Raw genomic sequence first — 21,206 nt, 5'->3', positions numbered from 1 at the left:
CGTCTCCGGTGTCGGGAAAACAAACTTCTGCTGCGTCAGAAATCCAGCCTCGTGTCTCTTTTTTCAACACTGAAGCCACAATAATGTATTCTACGAGACGAACCAATAACACCTGCAGGGAAAAGAAGAGTTACGCCTTTAATTAAGGGTTTCACCGACCGCTAACCGCTACAAAGCTACACAAAGAGCGGCACTAAACCCTGTCTGACCCTGTAATAAACCAAGATCCAAACCAGGACTAAAACACGTCTGATGGATCCAGACCAGAGCAGAACCTGGATAAATCACAGCTAAAGCAGGTCTGAAAAAGAGAACATGTCCCAGAGAAAAACAATAGTGTTTCTCGACTTCTTAGAAAGAGACAAACACTCGACTCTTAATGTGTCTTAGTTTGTCTCTTTTCTGCAGTGAATGTTCTCGAGCTCTCGCTGTGTCATAGATCGAAGGATGATAACGTAAAGAAAGAGGTAGAGGAGGTGAGAGGAGGAGGTGGAGGAGGTGGAGGAGGAGGAGGAGGAAGAGGAGGAGGAGGAAGAGGTGGAGGAGGAGGAAGAGGAGGTGGAGGAGGAGGAAGAGGAGGAGGAGGTGGAGGTGGAGGAGGAGGAAGAGGAGGTGGAGGAGGAGGAGAGGAGGAGGTGGAGGAGGAAGAGGAGAGGTGGAGGAGGAGGAAGAGGTGGAGGAGGAGGAAGAGGAGGTGGAGGAGGAGGAAGAGGAGGAGGAGGTGGAGGAGGAGGAAGAGGTGGAGGAGGAGGAAGAGGAGGAGGTGGAGGAGGAAGGAGGAGGTGGAGGAGGAGGGAAGAGGTGGAGGAGGAAGAGGAGGAGGTGGAGGAGGAGGAGGTGGAAGAGGAGGAGGTGGAGGAGGAGGAGGAAGAGGAGGAGGTGGAGGAGGAAGAGGAGGAGGAAGAGGAGGAGGTGGAGGAAGAGGAGGAGGTGGAGGAGGAGGAGGTGGAGGAGGAGGAAGAGGAGGAGGTGGAGGAGGTGGAGGAGGAGGAAGAGGGGGAGGTGGAGGAGGAGGTGGAGGAGGAGGAGGAGGAAGAGGAGGAGGTGGAGGAGGAAGGAGGAGGTGGAGGAGGAGGAAGAGGTGGAGGAGGAAGAGGAGGAGGTGGAGGAGGAGGAGGTGGAGGAGGAGGAAGAGGAGGAGGTAGAGGAGGAAGAGGAGGAGGAGGAAGAGGTGGAGGAGGAGGAAGAGGAGGAGGTGGAGGAGGAAGAGGAGGAGGAGGTGGAGGAGGAGGAAGAGGAGGAGGTGGAGGAGGAGGAAGAGGAGGAGGGGAGGAGGAAGGAGGAGGTGGAGGAGGAGGAAGAGGAGGAAGAGGAGGAGGTGGAGGAGGTGGAGGAGGAGGAAGAGGAGGAGGTGGAGGAGGAAGAGGAGGTGGAGGAGGAGGAAGAGGAGGAGGAGGAGGAAGAGGAGGAGGTGGAGGAGGAAGAGGAGGAGGTGGAGGAGGGAGGAAGAGGAGGAGGTGGAGGAGGAAGAGGAGGAGGTGGAGGAGGAGGAAGAGGTGGAGGAGGAGGAAGAGGAGGTGGAGGAGGAGGAAGAGGAGGAGGAGGTGGAGGAGGAGGAAGAGGAGGAGGTGGAGGAGGAGGAAGAGGAGGAGGTGGAGGAGGAAGGAGGAGGTGGAGGAGGAGGAAGAGGTGGAGGAGGAAGAGGAGGAGGTGGAGGAGGTGGAGGAGGAGGAAGAGGAGGAGGTGGAGGAGGAAGAGGAGGAAGAGGAGGAGGAGGAGGAGGAAGAGGAGGAGGTGGAGGAGGAAGAGGAGGAGGAAGAGGAGGTGGAGGAGGTGGAAGAGGAGGAGGAGGTGGAGGAGGAGGAAGAGGAGGAGGTGGAGGAGGAAGGAGGAGGTGGAGGAGGAGGAAGAGGTGGAGGAGGAAGAGGAGGAGGTGGAGGAGGTGGAGGAGGAGGAAGAGGAGGAGGTGGAGGAGGAAGAGGAGGAGAGGAGGAGGAGGAGGAGGAAGAGGAGGAGGTGGAGGAGGAAGAGGAGGAGGTGGAGGAGGAGGAAGAGGAGGAGGTGGAGGAAGAGGTGGAGGTGGAGGAGGAGAGGAGGAGGTGGAGGAGGAGGAAGAGGAGGAGGTGGAGGAGGAGGAAGAGGAGGAGGAGGTGGAAGGGAGGAGGTGGAGGAAGAGGAGGAGGTGGAGGAGGAAGAGGTGGAGGAGGAGGAAGAGGTGGAGGAGGAGGAAGAGGAGGAAGAGGAGGAGGTGGAGGAGGAGGAAGAGGAGGAGGTGGAGGAGGAGGTGGAGGAAGAGGATGAGGTGGAGGAGGAAGAGGAGGAGGTGGAGGAGGAGGAGGAGAGGAGGAGGTGGAGGAGGAGGAGGAAGAGGAGAGGGAAGAGGAGGAGAGGAGGAGGAGGAAGAGGAGGAAGAGGAGGAGGAAGATGAGGAAGAGGAGGAGGAGGAGGAAGAGGAGGAGGAGGAGGAGGAGAAGGAGGAAGAGGAGCAGGTGTAGGAGGTGGGAGGAGGAAGAGGAGGAAGAGGAGGAGGAGGAAGAGGAGGAAGAGGAGGAGGAGGAGGAAGAGGAGAAGGTGTAGGAGGTGGAGGAGGAAGAGGAGGAGGAGGTGGTGGAGGAGGATGAGGAGGAGGAGGAGAGGAGGAAGAGGAGGAGGAGGTGGAGGAGGAGGAGGAGGAGAGGAGGAGGTGGAGGAGGAGGAGGGAGGAGGTGGAGGTGGAGAGGAGGTGGTGGAGGAGGAGGAGGAAGAGGAGGAGGTGGTGGAGGAGGAGGAGGGAGAGGAGGAGGTGGAGGAGGAGGAGGGAGGTGGAGGAAGAGGTGGAGGTGGAGGAGGAGAGGTGGAGGAGGAGGAGGGAGGAGGTGGAGGTGGAGAGGTGGTGGTGGTGGAGGTGGTGAGGAGGAGGTGGTGGAGGTGGTGTGGTGTGTGGAGTGGTGGTGGAGGAGGTGGTAGAGGAGGAGGTGGAGGTGGAGGAGAGGAGGTGGTGGAGGAGGAAGAGGATGTGGTGGAGGAGGAGGAGAGGTGGAGGTGGTGTGTGGAGGTGGAAGAGGAGGAGGTGGAGGAGGAAGAGGAGGAGGAAGAGGAGGAGGTGGAGGAAGAGGAGGAGGTGGAGGAGGAGGAGGTGGAGGAGGAGGAAGAGGAGGAGGTGGAGGAGGTGGAGGAGGAGGAAGAGGGGGAGGTGAGGAGGAGGTGGAGGAGGAGGAGGAAGAGGAGAGGGAAGAGGAGGAAGGGAGGAAGAGGAGGAGGAAGAGGAGGAAGTGGAGGAGGAGGAGGAGGAGGAGGAGGAGGAGGAGGAGGAGGAAGAGGAGGAAGAGGAGAAGGTGTAGGAGGTGTCGGAGGAGGAGGAGAGGAGGAGAAGGAGGAATAGAGGAGAAGGTGTAGGAGGGTGGAGGAGGAAGAGGAGGAGGAGGAGGAGGAGGAGAAGAGGAGGAGGTGGAGGAGGAGGAAGAGGAGGAGGAGGTGAGGTGTAGGAGGTGGAGGAGGAGGAGGTGGAGGAGGAGGAAGAGGAGGTGGAGGAGGAAGAGGAGGTGGAGGAGGAGAAGAGCAGGGGAGGAGGAGGAGGAGGGGAGGAGGAAGAGGAGGAGGAGGATGTGTCTGATGTGTCTACAGTTGGATCTATCGTGACTTCTTCTCTCTTGGTCTGAGTCTGACCTTCTTCTTCCTCTTCTTCTTCTTCTTCAAACTCTGTTTTTATTCAGCCCAATATTTATTTGGAAATGATAAGAACTCTCGCTGTGTTTTTAAAATGTGTCAAAAAACCAGAAACGCTCTTAAAACCAAACCACCATGTTTGTGTGGAACGCTCATAAGTGGAAAGTGTTAGTTTTATAGACAGTAAATATATCATAAATATGAGGCGTCTGTTGGTCTGGAGTCACTGACCCGGAACCAGACGTTAGACTAACTCTGATGAATCATTCAAGGAAACAGCATCGACTAGAGCTGCTCCATCTTTAATTCATGTGAGGCACAAGAGCGCAGGGGCGGAGCTACGAGGAGGACAGGGGGCGGGGCTAAGGGGGAGACAGAGGGCGGGGCTAAGAGGAGGACAGAGGCGGGGCTAAGAGGAGGACAGAGGCGGGGCTAAGAGGAGGACAGAGGCGGGGCTAAGAGGCGGACAGAGGCGGGGCTAAGAGGAGGACAGAGGCGGGGCTAAGAGGAGGACAGAGGCGGGGCTAAGAGGAGGACAGAGGCGGGGCTAAGAGGAGGACAGAGGCGGGGCTAAGAGGAGGACAGAGGCGGGGCTAAGAGGAGGACAGAGGCGAGGCTAAGAGGAGGACAGAGGCGGGGCTAAGAGGAGGACAGAGGCGGGGCTAAGAGGAGGACAGAGGCGGGGCTAAGAGGAGGACAGAGGCGGGGCTAAGAGGAGGACAGAGGCGGGGCTAAGAGGAGGACAGAGGCGGGGCTAAGAGGAGGACAGAGGCGGGGCTAAGAGGAGGACAGAGGCGGGGCTTAGGGAAATGAGATGATGCTCGTCCTGCTCGTCTCTGAAATATTCCACAGTGCAGCACCATCTAGTATTTATTCAACTAGAAGTGAATGTCTTGTATGTTTTGTATGTCTTGGATGTCTTGGATGTCTTGGATGTCTTGGATGTCTTGGATGTCTTGTATGTCTTGCGAACACAGCTCCTGCTCCGGTCATACAGGGACCGGACAGCCCTGAGCAAAGGGCCCGGACCCCGTACTCCCGGAGCACCCCCCAAAGGACACCCCGAGGGACACGGTCAAAAGCCTTCTCCAGATCCACAAAGCACATGTGGACTGGTTGGGCAAACTCCCATGAACCCTGGAGCACCCGATGGAGGGTATAGAGCTGGTCCAGTGTTCCAAGACCGGGACGAAAACCACTCTGCTCCTCCTGAATCCGAGGTTCGACTATCGGTCGGATTCTCCTCTCCAGTACCTTGGAATAGACCTTACCTGGGAGGCTGAGGAGTGTGATCCCTCTGTAGTTGGAGCACACCCTCCGGTCCCCCTTCTTGAACAGAGGGACCACCACCCCGCTCTGCCAGTCCAGAGGCACGGTCCCCGACCGCCACGCGATGTTGCAGAGACGTGTCAACCAAGACAGTCCTACAACATCCAGATACTTTAGGTACTCAGGGCGGATCTCATCCACCCCCGGAGCCCTGCCACCGAGGAGTTTGCGAACAACCTCAGTGACTTCAGCTTGGGTGATGGATGAGCCAGCCCCTGAGTCCCCGGTCTCTACTTCCTCTTCGGAAGACGTGACTGAGGGATTAAGGAGATCCTCAAAGTATTCCTTCCACCGTCCGACGACATCCCCAGTCGAGGTCAGCAGGCCTCCACCCACACCGTAACCGGTGTTGGTGAGACACTGCTTCCCCCTCCTGAGGCGCCGGACGGTTTGCCAGAATTTCTTTGGTCCCGACCGATAGTCCTCCTCCATGGCCTCCCCGAACTCCTCCCAGGCCCGGGTTTTTGCCTCTGCGACAGCACGAGCTGCGGCTCGCTTGGCCTGCCGATGCCTGTCGATGACCTCCGGAGACCTACAAGCCAGAGTGGCCTGATAGGCCTCCTTCTTCAGTCTGACGGCATCCCTTACTTCCGGTGTCCACCACCGGGTTCGGGGGTTGCCGCCATGACAGGCACCGGAGACCTTGCGACCACAGCTCCGAGCAGCCGCATCAACAATGGAGGCGGAGAACATGGTTCACTCGGACTCAATGTCCCCAGCCTCCCCCGGGACATGGGAGAAGCTCTCCCGGAGGTGCGAGTTGAATACCCTACTGACAGAGGACTCCACTAGACGTTCCCAACAGACCCTCACAATGCGCTTGGGTCTGCCAAGTCTGTCCGGCTTCCTCCTCCGCCAGCGGATCCAACTCACCACCAGGTGGTGATCGGGTTGACAACTCTGCCCCTCTCTTCACCCGAGTGTCCAAGACACGCGGCCGGAGGTCTGATGACACGACAACTAAGTCGATCATTGACCTCCGGCCTAGGGTGTCCTGGTGCCATGTGCACTGATGGACACCCTTGTGCTTGAACATGGTGTTCGTTATGGACAATCCGTGGCTAGAAGTCCAATAACTGAACACCGCTCGGGTTCAGATTGGGGAAGCCGTTCTTCACGATCACCCATCTCCAGGTGTCACTGTCATTGCCCACGTGGGCATTGAAGTCCCCCAGTAGAACAACGGAGTCCCCGGTCGGTGCACTGTCCAGTACCCCTCCCAAGGACTCCAAGAAGGCCGGGTACTCTGCACTGCTGTTCGGCCCGTAGGCCGCCACAACAGTGAGAGACCTGTCCCCCACCCTAAGGCGAAGGGACGCAACGATGATGAAAGCTTGTAACACATGTTTTTTCTCACATTTATGTTCGTAAATGACAGTTTAGTTTCAAATCTTTAAATTTAAGACAAATAAAAAATGAATTATTACATTTGGTCGTCAGACTTGTAGATTTCAGTGACTCTTAAATCATGAAACATTAAAACCAGGTGTATAAATAATGATGTTACACGTAAAAGACATTAAACTGAAAGAGCGACGACAGCGGACGTGAATCATGCAGAGCGTAAACAGATCCCGGCTCACGTCGCCGCGGGAACGTGTTTGTGCTTCACTTTATACGACAAAACGATGGACATTTTACCTCAAAAGATCGAGAAAACGTTGATTTAAAACGACAGCATCGAAGACGAAAGACAGAGAACCATGTTTAAAATGAGGGTGAAATGGAGGCTGAACGGGACCAGAGGGTGAACGGGTGAGGGCGGGGGGCGGGGTGACGGGGCGGTCAGAAGGGGGGTGGGGGCTTGTGAGGGCGGTTTGGGGGCGTGTGCATCTGGAGGGTCTTTTCAACCCTCTCTGTCCAAACAAGTCTAAAAGTGTCACGATTGACTCCCGGACTCAGGCTCTTCTTTACTTCTCCTCTCTCTCTCTCCCTCTCTCTCTCTCTCCCTCTCTCTCTCTCTCTCTCTCTCTCTCCCTCTCTCTCTCTCTCCCTCTCCCTCTCTCTCTCCTCTCTCTCTCTCTCTCTCTCTCTCTCTCCCTCTCTCTCTCTCTCTCTCCCTCTCTCTCTCTCCCTCTCTCCCTCTCTTGCTCTCTCCCTCTCTCTCTCTCCCTCTCTTGCCCTCTCCCTCCCCTCTCTCTCCCTCCCTCTCTCTCCCTCTCTCTATTCCTCTCTCTCTCTCTCTCTCTCTCTCTCTCTCCCTCTCTTGCTCTCTCCCCCTCTCTCTCTCTCTCCCTCTCTCTCTCTCTCTCTCTCTCTTCTCTCTCTCCCTCTCTCTCTCTCTCTCTCTCTCTCTTCTCTCTCTCCCTCTCTCTCTCTCTCTCTCTCTCCCTCTCTTGCTCTCTCCCCCTCTCTCTCTCTCTCCCTCTCTCTCTCTCTCTTCTCTCTCTCTCTCTCTCTCTCTCTCTCCCTCTCTCTCCCTCTCTCGCTCTCTTCCTCCTCGTCTTCCTCTCATCGCGCTCACAAACCAGAAGTGCAGAGTTTGGATTCTGATATCAAAGGAATAATGATGAAACAATCATAGGACGCACCTGCCGCACACCTGCAGCCTCGTTCAGCGCGTCCCCGGGAGAGCAGCACGTTTCCCTGTGTCCAAGCGCATGGATCTATCATAATATAGTTCCCTTCCGCACATCCTCCATTATTCCTTTAAGATTACGCTCCTTTCTCGATGCCGCAGTCGTTAGAAAGTGCTCGTTTTGTACAAAAGACAACATGAAATAAACAGCACTTTCTGTATGTTCTCACGTGATCTCACAATCGTTCTGATGACGCTCGAGGTCGTTCCAAAACTGTTCCGGAAAGGTCACATTTCACCCTGTTTGTTTGATTTTTTACGTGTTCTGATTTTGTGGTCATGGAGGCGAGATGTCGGTGTGTTTGAGAAGGGTCCAGTCATTGGCATCGAGCAGAGGAAACATCTAAAGGAGAAGAAGAAACTAATCTAAACTAATCAAGACGCTCCAAACAAATATGAGAACTTTGTTGTCCTGAGAATAGCTGAAGTCCCAAACGTCCCCCTGTCCGACCCCTCGCTGTCTCGGCTCCAATCGTCGCCTGCTCTGATTGGACGGAGCTCAGAGAAGACGCAGATTGTCGTCCGAAACGACTTTTTCTTTCCACGCTTGAAATTCTTTAATTTAAATGACGTTTTGTACAAAAAAAACGGATCTAAAATTACACCGAAACCGTGTAAAAAGCAACTAGTATTCAGAGTAATGTTTGTGCGTGTACTTAAGCTAGGCAGCTTTTTTGTCATGTAATAGTACTTTTAAATGAGTATAAATATTCAGTACTCTTTCCACCACTGCTGTTTTGTGGTTTCTCTTTATTAACCCTATTTAGAATGAATTGTCCTCTTAAACCGCGCCGTGTGATGAACTACATTTCCCATCAGCCCCGCCCGTCTCGTCTTCCCTCTTTATTCTTTACTCATGTCCCAGATGTGAACAGACGGCGGCTCAATTAAAGCTCATTAAAGCAACGCGCTCATCGTTTCCTGAATCAGTCACGTTCATGCAAGACCTAAATGTACAATTAGCCGGAACATTTAAACGCGCAGCTTTGTTCACCGCGCTATGCTAGGGCTAAAACACAGAGTACAGCAAGTATTACACTCAAAAAAGAGGGACGTTCATTCATAAATAATATCACTCATGTAGAAAGACACAGTGATGGTCCAGGAATGACTCAAGTGTAATTCGGGATAATAGGTTATGTTTGTGATAGTCCTGGTTGTGCGCGAGCCGGAACGTTTACTCGAGTACGTGTCTCAAGCGGGTGGAGAACCGCCCGGGAGCAGGTTGAGCGCTTCAGGTGTTGGCAGGTGCGATTCTGTGCCACGTGTCGCCGGTGTTTGGGATTAACCCGATTTGTCCGACTCTTAACTTGGTAACGCGGCCCCTGGCGGCCCTGGCACGGCTGTGGGGCAGCTGCGACTCGGCGGACGACGGGGCGGGCATATGGTGAAGGGTCCCGCCAAAACATTAGCCTCGGAAAGTGCTGTTCGAGCGCTTTACGAGAACCCAAACCCGTACGCGACGTCTTGTGGGACACGGTGAAGGCGTTTGGTCCTCTGATGAAGGACATGTTTTAGTTTTGTTTTCCCGACAGTTTGGACTCTCAGACTCGTGCTGTTCTGACAGAAGTCGGGCCCTGGTTCTGGAATCTCTCCAAACACGCAGCGTTTGAACATTAAGAACACAGTCAAGAGGTTTAAAAGAACAACATTAACACTAGGCACAACTTTGTATCAGATTCATCCTGTGAGAGATGACAAACTCGAGCGCCTCCTGGTGGAGCAATGGGGTATTGTAAGTAGGATTATCAACAAATTAAACGGACCAATTAAGCGGGCAAAATGTGTTCACTTGGTTAAACTTTGACCTTGGTTAGACATTTACAGCTTAAATGTCACATGAGCGTGAACACAGGGGAAAAGCCACTCAGCTGTTCCATCTGTATGAAGAAATACACTGCTAAAAGTGGATTTAACGATCATGTAACAGTTCACTCAGAGGGGGGAAACCATTCAGCTGTTCAATCTGCAACAAGGCATTTCCCGTTGAAGCTTCTCTACTTGAACATTCAAGAATTCACACTGGAGATAGACCTTACAGCTGTTCAATCTGTATGACAAAATATGCCGTAAAACGTGGACTGAACCATCACATGAAAGTGCACTCAGGGATAAAACCATTCGGCTGATCAACCTGTAAGAAAGACACGTTCAATATTCACCGAAGACGGCACGAGGGAGAAGTGCGTCTGTGTGGTCCCCAAGTCTAGGGCCCGGTCCAGGTCCAGGGCCAGGTCCAGGGCCAGGTCCAGGTCCAGGTCCAGGGCCAGGGCTAGGGCCAGGTCCAGGGCCAGGGCCAGGGCCAGGGCCAGGTCCAGGGCCAGGGCCAGGGCCAGGTCCAGGGCCCGGTTCAGGGCCAGGTCCAGGGCCAGGTCCAGGTCCAGGGCCAGGGCCAGGTCCAGGTCCAGGGCCAGGGCCAGGGCCAGGTCCAGGGCCAGGTCCAGGGCCAGGGCCAGGGCCAGGTCCAGGGCCAGGTCCAGGGCCCGGTTCAGGGCCCGGTCCCAACCAGTAAGTCCTAGAGACGACACAGATTAAAGACGAGTCAGAGGAGGAAAGTGTAAGCTCCACCATGTAAACACGTCTCCCTTTGTTTTATCGAGTATTTGTTGGTTTAAATACTGAACGTACTACTGTATACTTGTACTACTGTATACTTGTACTACTGTATACTTATACTACTGTATACTTGTACTACTGTATACTTGTACTACTGTATACTTGTTATATAGTTTGATGATCGGTGTCGGGGCCGCTGCGCTTCCGGTTCATCTCGGTTTCTTTGTTGTTAGCGTGGAGCTAAAGCTAAAAACAGCCGTTACAATGTCTAAAGCTGAAGTGCTGAGAGGTTTAATGACCGCGCGGCTGAAAACTGCGGCTGAACACATCTCTGCGATGTTTGAGAGGATTATAGTGGAATATGAGGAGGAACTGCACCAGAGACACACACAGGGTCTGCACCAGGGTCTGAACCAAGGTCTGCACCAGGGTCTGCACCAGGGTCTGCTCCAGGGTCTGAACCAGGGTCTGCACCAGGGTCTGCACTAGGGTCTGAACCAGGGTCTGAACCAGGGTCTGAACCAGGGACTGAACCAGGGTCTGATCCAGGGTCTGAACCAGGGTCTGAACCAGGGTCTGAACCAGGGTCTGAACCAGGGTCTGAACCAGGGTCTGAACCAGCACCAGGGTCTGCACCAGGAAATCCCAGCGACTTCTCAAATTAAAGCTGAGCCAGAAGAACATCTGCCAGGGTAAGATCCACCAGCTTAAAGCTGACACTAGTTTAGAGGTCAAGACCCAGTAACCCAGACAAAGACCGAGACCACAGGGTCTGAGACCACTGGGACCGAGACCACAGGGTCTGAGACCACAGGGACCGAGACCACTGGGACCGAGACCACTGGGACCGAGACCACAGGGTCTGAGACCACAGGAACCGAGACCACAGGGACCGAGACCACAGGGGCCGAGACCACTGGGACCGAGACCACAGGGACCGAGACCACAGGGTCCGAGACCACAGGGGCCGAGACCACTGGGACCGAGACCACAGGGACCGAGACCACAGGGACCGAGACCACAGGGACCGAGACCACATAATACATGAAAATATGCAGTGTAAATAAATTACAAATGTAATTATTAAATATAATAAAGTCACTGATGGGATGGTTAATGAATTCATGCAGTATTATAACAATAGAACAAATATTACTTTTACTAATGTATCAAAAGTTCTAAATTAAAGGCGTAATGGAAGATTTTTTGGGCCCAAATCTGAGTCTTATTTCCTCGTGGCGTGGACGGCCGATTAGTCCTGCCACGTGTCAATCATAAAACTCATCTACCGCTCACCTGCAGAGCCTCGTTCACCTGCAGAGCCTGGTTCACCTGCAGAGCCTCGTTCACCTGCAGAGCCTGGTTCACCTGCAGAGCCTCGTTCACCTGCAGAGCCTGGTTCACCTGCAGAGCCTCGTTCACCTGGAGAGCCTCGTTCACCTGCAGAGCCTGGTTCACCTGCAGAGCCTCGTTCACCTGCAGAGCCTGGTTCACCTGCAGAGCCTCGTTCACCTGCAAAGCCTGGTTCACCTGCAGAGCCTGGTTCACCTGCAGAGCCTCGTTCACCTGCAGAGCCTGGTTCACCTGCAGAGCCTCGTTCACCTGCAAAGCCTGGTTCACCTGCAGAGCCTCGTTCACCTGCAGAGCCTGGTTCACCTACAGAGCCTCGTTCACCTGCAGAGCCTGGTTCACCTGCAGAGCCTCGTTCACCTGCAGAGCCTGGTTCACCTACAGAGCCTCGTTCACCTGCAGAGCCTCGTTCACCTGCAGAGCCTGGTTCACCTGCAGAGCCTCGTTCACCTGCAGAGCCTGGTTCACCTGCAGAGCCTGGTTCACCTGCAGAGCCTGGTTCACCTGCAGAGCCTCGTTCACCTGCAAAGCCTGGTTCACCTGCAGAGCCTCGTTCACCTGCAGAGCCTGGTTCACCTACAGAGCCTCGTTCACCTGCAGAGCCTCGTTCACCTGGAGAGCCTCGTTCACCTGCAGAGCCTGGTTCACCTGCAGAGCCTCGTTCACCTGCAGAGCCTCGTTCACCTGCAGAGCCTGGTTCACCTGCAGAGCCTCGTTCACCTGCAAAGCCTGGTTCACCTGCAGAGCCTCGTTCACCTGCAGAGCCTCGTTCACCTGCAGAGCCTGGTTCACCTGCAGAGCCTCGTTCACCTGCAGAGCCTGGTTCACCTGCAGAGCCTCGTTCACCTGCAGAGCCTCGTTCACCTGCAGAGCCTGGTTCACCTGCAGAGCCTCGTTCACCTGCAGAGCCTGGTTCACCTGCAGAGCCTCGTTCACCTGCAGAGCCACGTTCACCTGCAGAGCCTGGTTCACCTGCAGAGCCTGGTTCACCTGCAGAGCCTCGTTCACCTGCAAAGCCTGGTTCACCTGCAGAGCCTCGTTCACCTGCAGAGCCTGGTTCACCTGCAGAGCCTCGTTCACCTGCAGAGCCTCGTTCACCTGCAGAGCCTCGTTCACCTGCAGAGCCTCGTTCACCTGCAGAGCCTGGTTCACCTGCAGAGCCACGTTCACCTGCAGAGCCTGGTTCACCTGCAGAGCCTGGTTCACCTGCAGAGCCTCGTTCACCTGCAGAGCCTGGTTCACCTGCAGAGCCTCGTTCACCTGCAGAGCCTGGTTCACCTGCAGAGCCTGGTTCACCTGCAGAGCCTCGTTCACCTGCAGAGCCTGGTTCACCTGCAGAGCCTCGTTCACCTGCAGAGCCTCGTTCACCTGCAGAGCCTGGTTCACCTGCAGAGCCTCGTTCACCTGCAGAGCCTCGTTCACCTGCAGAGCCTCGTTCACCTGCAGAGCCACGTTCACCTGGAGAGCCTGGTTCACCTGCAGAGCCTCGTTCACCTGCAGAGCCTGGTTCACCTGCAGAGCCTCGTTCACCTGCAAAGCCTGGTTCACCTGCAGAGCCTCGTTCACCTGCAGAGCCTGGTTCACCTACAGAGCCTCGTTCACCTGCAGAGCCTCGTTCACCTGCAGAGCCTGGTTCACCTGCAGAGCCTCGTTCACCTGCAGAGCCTGGTTCACCTGCAGAGCCTCGTTCACCTGCAGAGCCTCGTTCACCTGCAGAGCCTGGTTCACCTGCAGAGCCTCGTTCACCTGCAGAGCCTCGTTCACCTGCAGAGCCTCGTTCACCTGCAGAGCCACGTTCACCTGGAGAGCCTCGTTCACCTGCAGAGCCTCGTTCACCTGCAGAGCCTCGTTCACCTGCAGAGCCTGGTTCACCTGCAGAGCCTCGTTCACCTGCAGAGCCTCGTTCACCTGCAGAGCCTCGTTCACCTGCAGAGCCTCGTTCACCTGCAGAGCCTCGTTCACCTGCAGAGCCACGTTCACCTGGAGAGCCTGGTTCACCTGCAGAGCCTCGTTCACCTGCAAAGCCTGGTTCACCTGCAGAGCCTCGTTCACCTGCAGAGCCTGGTTCACCTGCAGAGCCTCGTTCACCTGCAGAGCCTCGTTCACCTGCAGAGCCTGGTTCACCTGCAGAGCCTCGTTCACCTGCAGAGCCTCGTTCACCTGCAGAGCCACGTTCACCTGGAGAGCCTCGTTCACCTGCAGAGCCTCGTTCACCTGCAGAGCCTCGTTCACCTGCAGAGCCTGGTTCACCTGCAGAGCCTCGTTCACCTGCAGAGCCTCGTTCACCTGCAGAGCCTCGTTCACCTGCAGAGCCTCGTTCACCTGCAGAGCCACGTTCACCTGCAGAGCCTCGTTCACCTGCAGAGCCTGGTTCACCTACAGAGCCTCGTTCACCTGCAGAGCCTCGTTCACCTGCAGAGCCTGGTTCACCTGCAGAGCCTCGTTCACCTGCAGAGCCTGGTTCACCTGCAGAGCCTCGTTCACCTGCAGAGCCTCGTTCACCTGCAGAGCCTGGTTCACCTGCAGAGCCTCGTTCACCTGCAGAGCCTCGTTCACCTGCAGAGCCTCGTTCACCTGCAGAGCCACGTTCACCTGGAGAGCCTCGTTCACCTGCAGAGCCTCGTTCACCTGCAGAGCCTCGTTCACCTGCAGAGCCTGGTTCACCTGCAGAGCCTCGTTCACCTGCAGAGCCTCGTTCACCTGCAGAGCCTCGTTCACCTGCAGAGCCTCGTGTGGCTCGTCCCCATGAGCAGCACGGTCCCGCGTGTCTAAGCGCATTGATCTATCATAATATAGTTCCCTCAGTGTACGGGACAAAATGAAGACGGAGAAAGACAGTTCAATCTGACTCAGAAGAAGACGGAAATCTACGGAAACGACAGATGTGATGCGATCCGCTAATAAACAAACGCACGTGTGTTTTTTGTGCGTCCGCTTGAGTTCTCAAATCGGCGAAAAATCGTCCCTTGCGCCGTTAACCTGAAATAACTGAGATGAGATTATAATTATGTTATTAATTAATTATTATAAGTTATGTTTAGTGCAGGATTTATTAGTTTAAAAGTCGAGAGCTTCAGTGACATTTCCTCAGCGTTTCAGTTTCACAGTTTCAGGCAATGTTTCTGTTTAATGTTCGTTACAGGCGGCAGGGGCGGCAGTAGCTCAGTGGTAGAGTGCTCGTCTTCTGATCCAAAGGTGGGCGGTTGGACTCCCCGCTCAGTCAGAGCGGTCAGATCCACTGGCCCGCAGGTTGGCGGTGCGATCGCAGCTGCCTCATGTGAATACTGCCGTTGTACTGACACTTAACCCAACTTGCCCCCCAGTGTCTGCGTACATCTGGGGTGTGAATGTGTGTGTGAATGGGTGACTGGTTCCTTGATGTAAAGCGCTTTGAGTACCTTGACGGTAGAAAAGCGCTATATAAATGTGACCATTTAACATGAAAACCAGAAGTAATTAAACCGTTATCGCTGCATCACAAGGATCTGACTTATTCCCTGGATTATAATGAGAGAAGATCAGCTTCAGGGGAAACTTGACCCATCGATAAACAGAACAGGCTATTATAGGAGGCTCCGCCCAGTGGGCAGGCCTTATGTAGCTCATTAGTATAAATATATTGAGTTCTTAGACGAGATGCAAATTGAGAAAGACTTTTGGATGACGGCTTGTTTAAAAAAACAAAAGAACAGTGTCCAGACGACTAAGTTTGAACCCTTTTCAGGTGTGTCCCAGGGGCCGGTGCTGTGTGTGTACCAGGGGCCGGTGCTGTGTGTGTCCCAGGGGCCGTTGCTGTGTGTGTCCCAGGGGCCGGTGCTGTGTGTGTCCGGTGCTGTGTGTGTCCCAGGGGCCGGTGCTGTGTGTGTCCCAGGGGCCGGTGCACACAGGGGCCGGTGCTGTGTGTGTCCCAGGGGCCGGTGCTGTGTGTGTCCCAGGGGCCGGTGCTGTGTGTGTCCCAGGGGCCGGTGCTGTGTGTGTGAAGACCGAAGAGCCACCGCCTCAAACTGAACCCAAACAAGAAGACACTCAGGGAGAGGACTCAGGCTGGAGGACGTCAGGTCGTAGGACGTCAGGTCGTAGGACGTCAGGTCGGAGGACGTCAGGTCGTAGGACGTCAGGTCGGAGGACGTCAGGCCGAAGGACGTCAGGCCGGAGGACGTCAGGTCGTAGGACGTCAGGGCGGAGGACGTCAGGTCGTAGGACGTCAGGTCGGAGGACGTCAGGCCGGAGGACGTCAGGCCGGAGGACGTCAGGTCGGAGGACGTCAGGTCGGAGGACGTCAGGTCGGAGGACGTCAGGCCGGAGGACGTCAGGTCGGAGGACGTGAGGCCGGAGGACGTCAGGTCGGAGGACGTCAGGCCGGAGGACGTCAGGCCGGAGGACGTCAGGGCGGAGGACGTCAGGTCGGAGGACGTCAGGCCGGAGGACGTCAGGCCGGAGGACGTCAGGGCGGAGCCACAGTTCCACTCTGAGTCTGAGGACCTCACGGAGAACTCGTCTGACGATGAAGACCGGAGACCTCCAGTGAGAGCTGCAGATGAAGACCACCACAACCACGTCCAGATCAGAGCCACAACGACCTCTGCAGGTCTGGCCCCCAAACACAAGTCTGCTCCAGAGACTATGTCAGGAACAGCTGAAGGAGCTAGAAAACAGTGCCCTATTTGTAAAGACAATACGAGATAAAGGTAATTTTCATAGACACATGAGACTTCACACTGGAGAGAGACCTTTCAGCTGTCCAATCTGTCCAAAGACATTTTCACAGAAAAGTAATTTAAATAGTCACAAAAGAACGCACACAGGCGAGAGACCATTCGTCTGCTCCATCTGTAAAAAAGAATAGAGCCAACAGTTCCAACTGAAGGTTCACATGAGAGCCTTACAGCTGTTCCATCTGCAAGAAGACTCCAGTGAATCCGCTCTTTTGTACCATTCAAGAAGTCACACCGGAGAGACACCTTTCAGCTGTTCCATCTGCAAAAAGACTCTGTCCACTAAAGCGTCTCTACAGAACCATTCAAGACTTCACACTGGAGAGAGACCTTTCAGCTGTTCAACCTGTAACATGGCTTTTTCCACAAAGGGTCATTTAAACTTGCACATCAAAAAGCACCCGGGGGGCGTTTGTGTGAAGACCCCTCCATTAACAGGGCCCGGGCAGATCCAGGGCCCGGGCCCGACCCGGGGCCCAACACAGGGCCCGACCCGGGGCCCGACCAGACGGGCTCCGACCTGGGGCCCAACCAAGGACCCGACCCAGGAGATCCCAATGACTTCAGGTGTTGTTACGCCTCCACATAATGCTGTTGTAGTCCTTTTCAGGGCCGTCCCAGGGGCCGGTACTGTGTGTGTGAAGACAAAGAGCCGCCGCCTCAAACTGAGCCCAAACAAGAGGACGTCAGGTCGGAGGACGTCAGGTCGGAGGACGTCAGGCCGGAGGACGTCAGGCCGGAGGACGTCAGGGCGGAGCCACAGTTCCACTCTGAGTCTGAGGACCTCACGGAGAACTCGCCTGACGATGATGAAGAATAGAGAGCTCCAGTGCGAGCTGAGGACGAAGACGTCCAGATCAGAGACACAACTGAGCTCAAACATGATTAAACTGAGAAAACGACAGAGCCACGTTTATTTTGAAATAGTGACACAAAAACAACTTTATTATTTGGAAGACACATGCTGCAGGTGTTTTTTATGAAGTTTGAACAAAACTATGAAGTGTATTGTGTGGAATCAATGGAGTTTTATTGATTATTTTTGTGTTGATTCATTAAGTGAGTCTGTTCTGATGGAGGTCAAGACACTTCCATCAAACACACAAATATGTCCTGAAAACTGATGATTAAAAGAGAATATTGACCCTCGACCTTTGGTCTTTCTGTTCGGCCTCGATCATCACAACAGACTTAATGTTCATTTGTATTTTAATAAAGTCCAGACCCACTTTGTCTCCAAGTCTTTTATACATATTTTATTTATCATTTACAGTTTACACATGAGTTCACTTCACACAGAGCAGTGACAGAGTGCAGCCCGGTGGTGGTGGAGTGGTTAAGGCACTGCACGTATGCCAGGCTCCAGGTGCACTCGGCCGCAGACTCTTTACAGTTTACTGCATGTCCTCCCTTCTCTCAACCCCCATTTCACGCTGTACTTTCCTGTCTAATAAAACCATAAACATCTTTAGTGAAGAAGAAAACGTCCAAGATTTAATCCTCTTTGTGTCTTAAATCTTAAATCACATTGAGGAGACTGTTGTGGTGTTTTTGGAGTTAAATAATAAGTATGTTCTGGAGACTTGTTATGGAAAAATATCATCTGGCCCCATAGTGGGAGAAAATACCAGGCTCAACAGTTGTATGTGAAATGGCCTTTCCTGTTCTCCATGTGCCGACGCCCTGTTGTCTCTTAATATTCGAGAGGGAGAGACCGGGAGCCCAAGACGAGCTGATTTTAACACCCTCTCTCTGCCAGTCACTGTCCCCCGTCCCGGCCCGGGCGGGGAAGGCGATCACCTCCTTTTGTTCCTCAGAGTCGGTGGCTCTCTCTCCGTGCAAATGGGAGGAGCCCCGGGCGTCCTTTGTGCTTCTAAAGGCGTCCAGGATGTAAATGTGACATTCCACCCTGCGTCTGTGTTCTGTACCTGGAATTTGTCTGAGGAACCTGTAACTTTCCGTGTGGTTTGGGTCACGCGGAACTGGAACTCAAGACTTAGGACACCTGGGACTCTTGAGACACTCACCTGGGGAACACTAGGAGCAGACACCCGTCCACACGAGGCAGAGTTTAACTACAGGATTAAACATTTTACTTTTGAGACATTTAAATGCACCACACTTTCTCCTTGCAGATGTAGTTACCCATAAATAAGTACATTCTTCTCTCTTCAACATCAATATTACGGCTAAACCAAGTCTCACCAGCGATAAACCAGGACTAACCACGGACGAACTAAACCAGGGCTTTTCATGTCAAAACTGAAGCCAATTTAAACAGAACGGCTTAAACTGTGAGCCGCAGAGTCGGGTTCCGTCAGAGCAGAGGAGCCCTCAGGTCGCTCTCGGACCATAAACCGTGAGAATGAACCACATAAACCACAGAAACACTTTTAATCACCCACAGCGGCGTCGAGGCTTCACCTGCTCCGTTTGTCATTCGGGACAAATTCTAAAGTGGAAACCAACAAAGGAAAACGACTAAAAGAAGGTCCACTTCTTCTCTCCGTGGAGATGTTTTTGTGGGAAGTTCAGACGTTTAGCCTTAATCCCACAGACGGAACCAGACGCCGCGCTCGACGCTAATGCTAATGCTAACGGTGGCTTAGCAGCAACTTGGCAAGTCCGGGAAGATTTCAGAACCGTTTTTTCGTCACATGTCGAGTGATAGTATTCCACTGCGGCTGGTCGGAGCCATTATGATTATGATTATAAGCAGTTTATCTGGTTAAGTTTAGGGATTTGTAGCATTTATATCGCCCCGCAACGAAAGGCCAAACGATTAAAGTCTAAAAGAAGGTTCTCCTGTTTTTCTAATTATGACTTAGTTTGGTGGTAAAGAACCTGTGGTGAATATTTATTATAGTTTTACTTCCGTTCAGTTGCAGTTTGTGAAGAAAGTTTGACAAATAAGAGTTTAAAATGACAGGAAGTGGAGCTGAATCCCTCTGTGATGTCATCAGTGTGCGACACAGAGACAGTTTAAACCACGGTTGGACTAAAAAAAGGTGTTTTATGGTATTATTGTGTCAGATCAGAACTGTTGTGTCATTTATGTTGAGTTTGGCTCTTGTTTACAGTCCGGTTGCTATGGTAACAGCTGTGGAATCACCTCTATGTCATATTTGTGCTCACGTCCAAACAGGAAGTACAATTATAAACTTCACAAAAATGGTCAAACTGGGGACTGTTGTGGAAATCCTGCAAACGATTATGAAGAACAGTTTGTTTTTCTCAGAAGCTGGATCTTTATTTACTCGAGCACAGTAAATATCTATAGGCAGGACACAGGGGCCCCGGACCATCATTATCAGGGGCCCGTGTCATCTGTGGACACTAACAGCAAAGACAAGAGTGACATGACGGCTTTCATTATAGTGTCCAAACCTCACGGTCCAAACTGCGACAAGATCACCGATTAATCGCGACTAATCGATGACAGAGAGCGTTATCGACTGGTTAAGTCACCGAATAATCCTCAACGGGTCAATACACGGACGGCCAAACGTGCCACGAGCAGCGAGCGGAGGTTTTATCACACAAAAGCCACACGGGAAATGTGTAATCTGAGTGTTTTTAATGAAAACACCCGACATTCTCCGCCAGGACGTCCCGAGCGGCTTCAGTTCAGCTTCATCTGGGTGAAAATCTCATATTTATGGGATTTTACGGCGTTCTGAACAACTTAATCGATCTCCAGCACGTTCGTTCGTCCAAAAACGGCTCAATAATGTTCTTCAAAAGTGGAATCTCGGCCGCGCTTCATGACAGTGACATGGAGTAAACGTCCCCTCGGACACTGGGGACACGGGAGCGTTTCTGACCTGACCGCTCAGAGAACGTCCAGCAAACGTTTTCCTGCAGTGGCATTTGGCTCGTGTCCCCGGGGCCCGCAGAGAAAGGAGGGGCCACTCAAAAACAGGCTGTGCTGGTTTTAGACGCTTTAAAAGTGTGTTCACGTGTGGTTTGATTCTAGTTAAAGATCGTTCTAAAAGTGTTCAGGAAAAGTCACATTTTGTCTTCTTCGTGTGATTTTCTTTGTTCAATTGAGTGAGTTGTTTTAATACTGGTTTTATTCTCAGTTGGCGTCTGATAATTAATATTTTTCACACTTTAACGGCAGAAAACACGAACAGAGCTGGTTTAGTCCTGATTTGCAGCTGGTTTAGTCCTGATTTAGAGCTGGTTCGGATCCTGATTTGGAGCTGATTTAAGTCCTGATTTGGAGCTGGTTTAGTCCTGATTTGGAGCTGGATCAATCCTGATTTGGAGCTGGTTTAGTCCTGATTTGGAGCTGGTCTAGTCCTGATTTGGAGCTGGTCTAGTCCTGATTTGCAGCTGTTTTTTGGAGCTGGTTTAGTCTTGATTTGGAGCTGGTTTAGTCCTGATTTAGAGCTGGTTTAGTCCTGATTTGCAGCTGGTTTAGTCTTGATTTAGAGCTGGTTTAGTCCTGATTTGCAGCTGATTTAAGTCCTGATTTAGAGCTGGTTCGGATCCTGATTTGGAGCTGATTTAAGTCCTGATTTGGAGCTGGTTTAGTCCTGATTTGGAGCTGGATCAATCCTGATTTGGAGCTGGTTTAGTCCTGATTTGCAGCTGTTTTTTGGAGCTGGTTTAGTCCTGATTTGGAGCTGGTCTAGTCCTGATTTGCAGCTGTTTTTTGAAGCTGGTTTAGTCTTGATTTGGAGCTGGTTTAGTCCTGATTTGCGGCTGGTTTAGTCCTGATTTGCAGCTGGTTTAGTCCTGATTTGCGGCTGGTTTAGTCCTGATTTGCAGCTGGTTTAGTCCTGATTTGCGGCTGGTTTAGTCCTGATTTGCGGCTGGTTTAGTCCTGATTTGCGGCTGGTTTAGTCCTGATTTGCGGCTGGTTTAGATCCTGTAAAAGTCTTTGATTCAAAGGTAGAGTGCGGTCTCTGCAGCGACGCTGGGCTCAGTTCTGGATCCGTCAGCACAAACACGGCAGAGGAAGACTTTAATTAGCCGGCGGGGCATCTGGGTTAAATCGTTACACGAACCTGGAGTTTACGCAGCGGCGAGTGAAGTCTCCCTTTAGCAACATCAAACCGTTATTCAAACTCGATCCATCTTTAAAG

General features: G+C 53.1%; 1 pseudogene; it reads right to left on the bottom strand.

Moving 5' to 3' along the window:
- Window positions 1-967: 967 nt before the first annotated feature.
- LOC140359105 (uncharacterized) lies at window positions 968-2,273 on the bottom strand (annotated as a pseudogene).
- Between the last annotated feature and the right edge of the window lie 18,933 nt (window positions 2,274-21,206).

This window comes from Eucyclogobius newberryi, unplaced genomic scaffold (genome assembly GCF_026437365.1).
Source record: "Eucyclogobius newberryi isolate DKJ021-1_F unplaced genomic scaffold, fEucNew1.0.hap1 SCAF_14, whole genome shotgun sequence".
NCBI lineage: Eukaryota > Metazoa > Chordata > Actinopteri > Gobiiformes > Gobiidae > Eucyclogobius > Eucyclogobius newberryi.
This window is presented reverse-complemented; position numbering and strand designations above follow the sequence as displayed.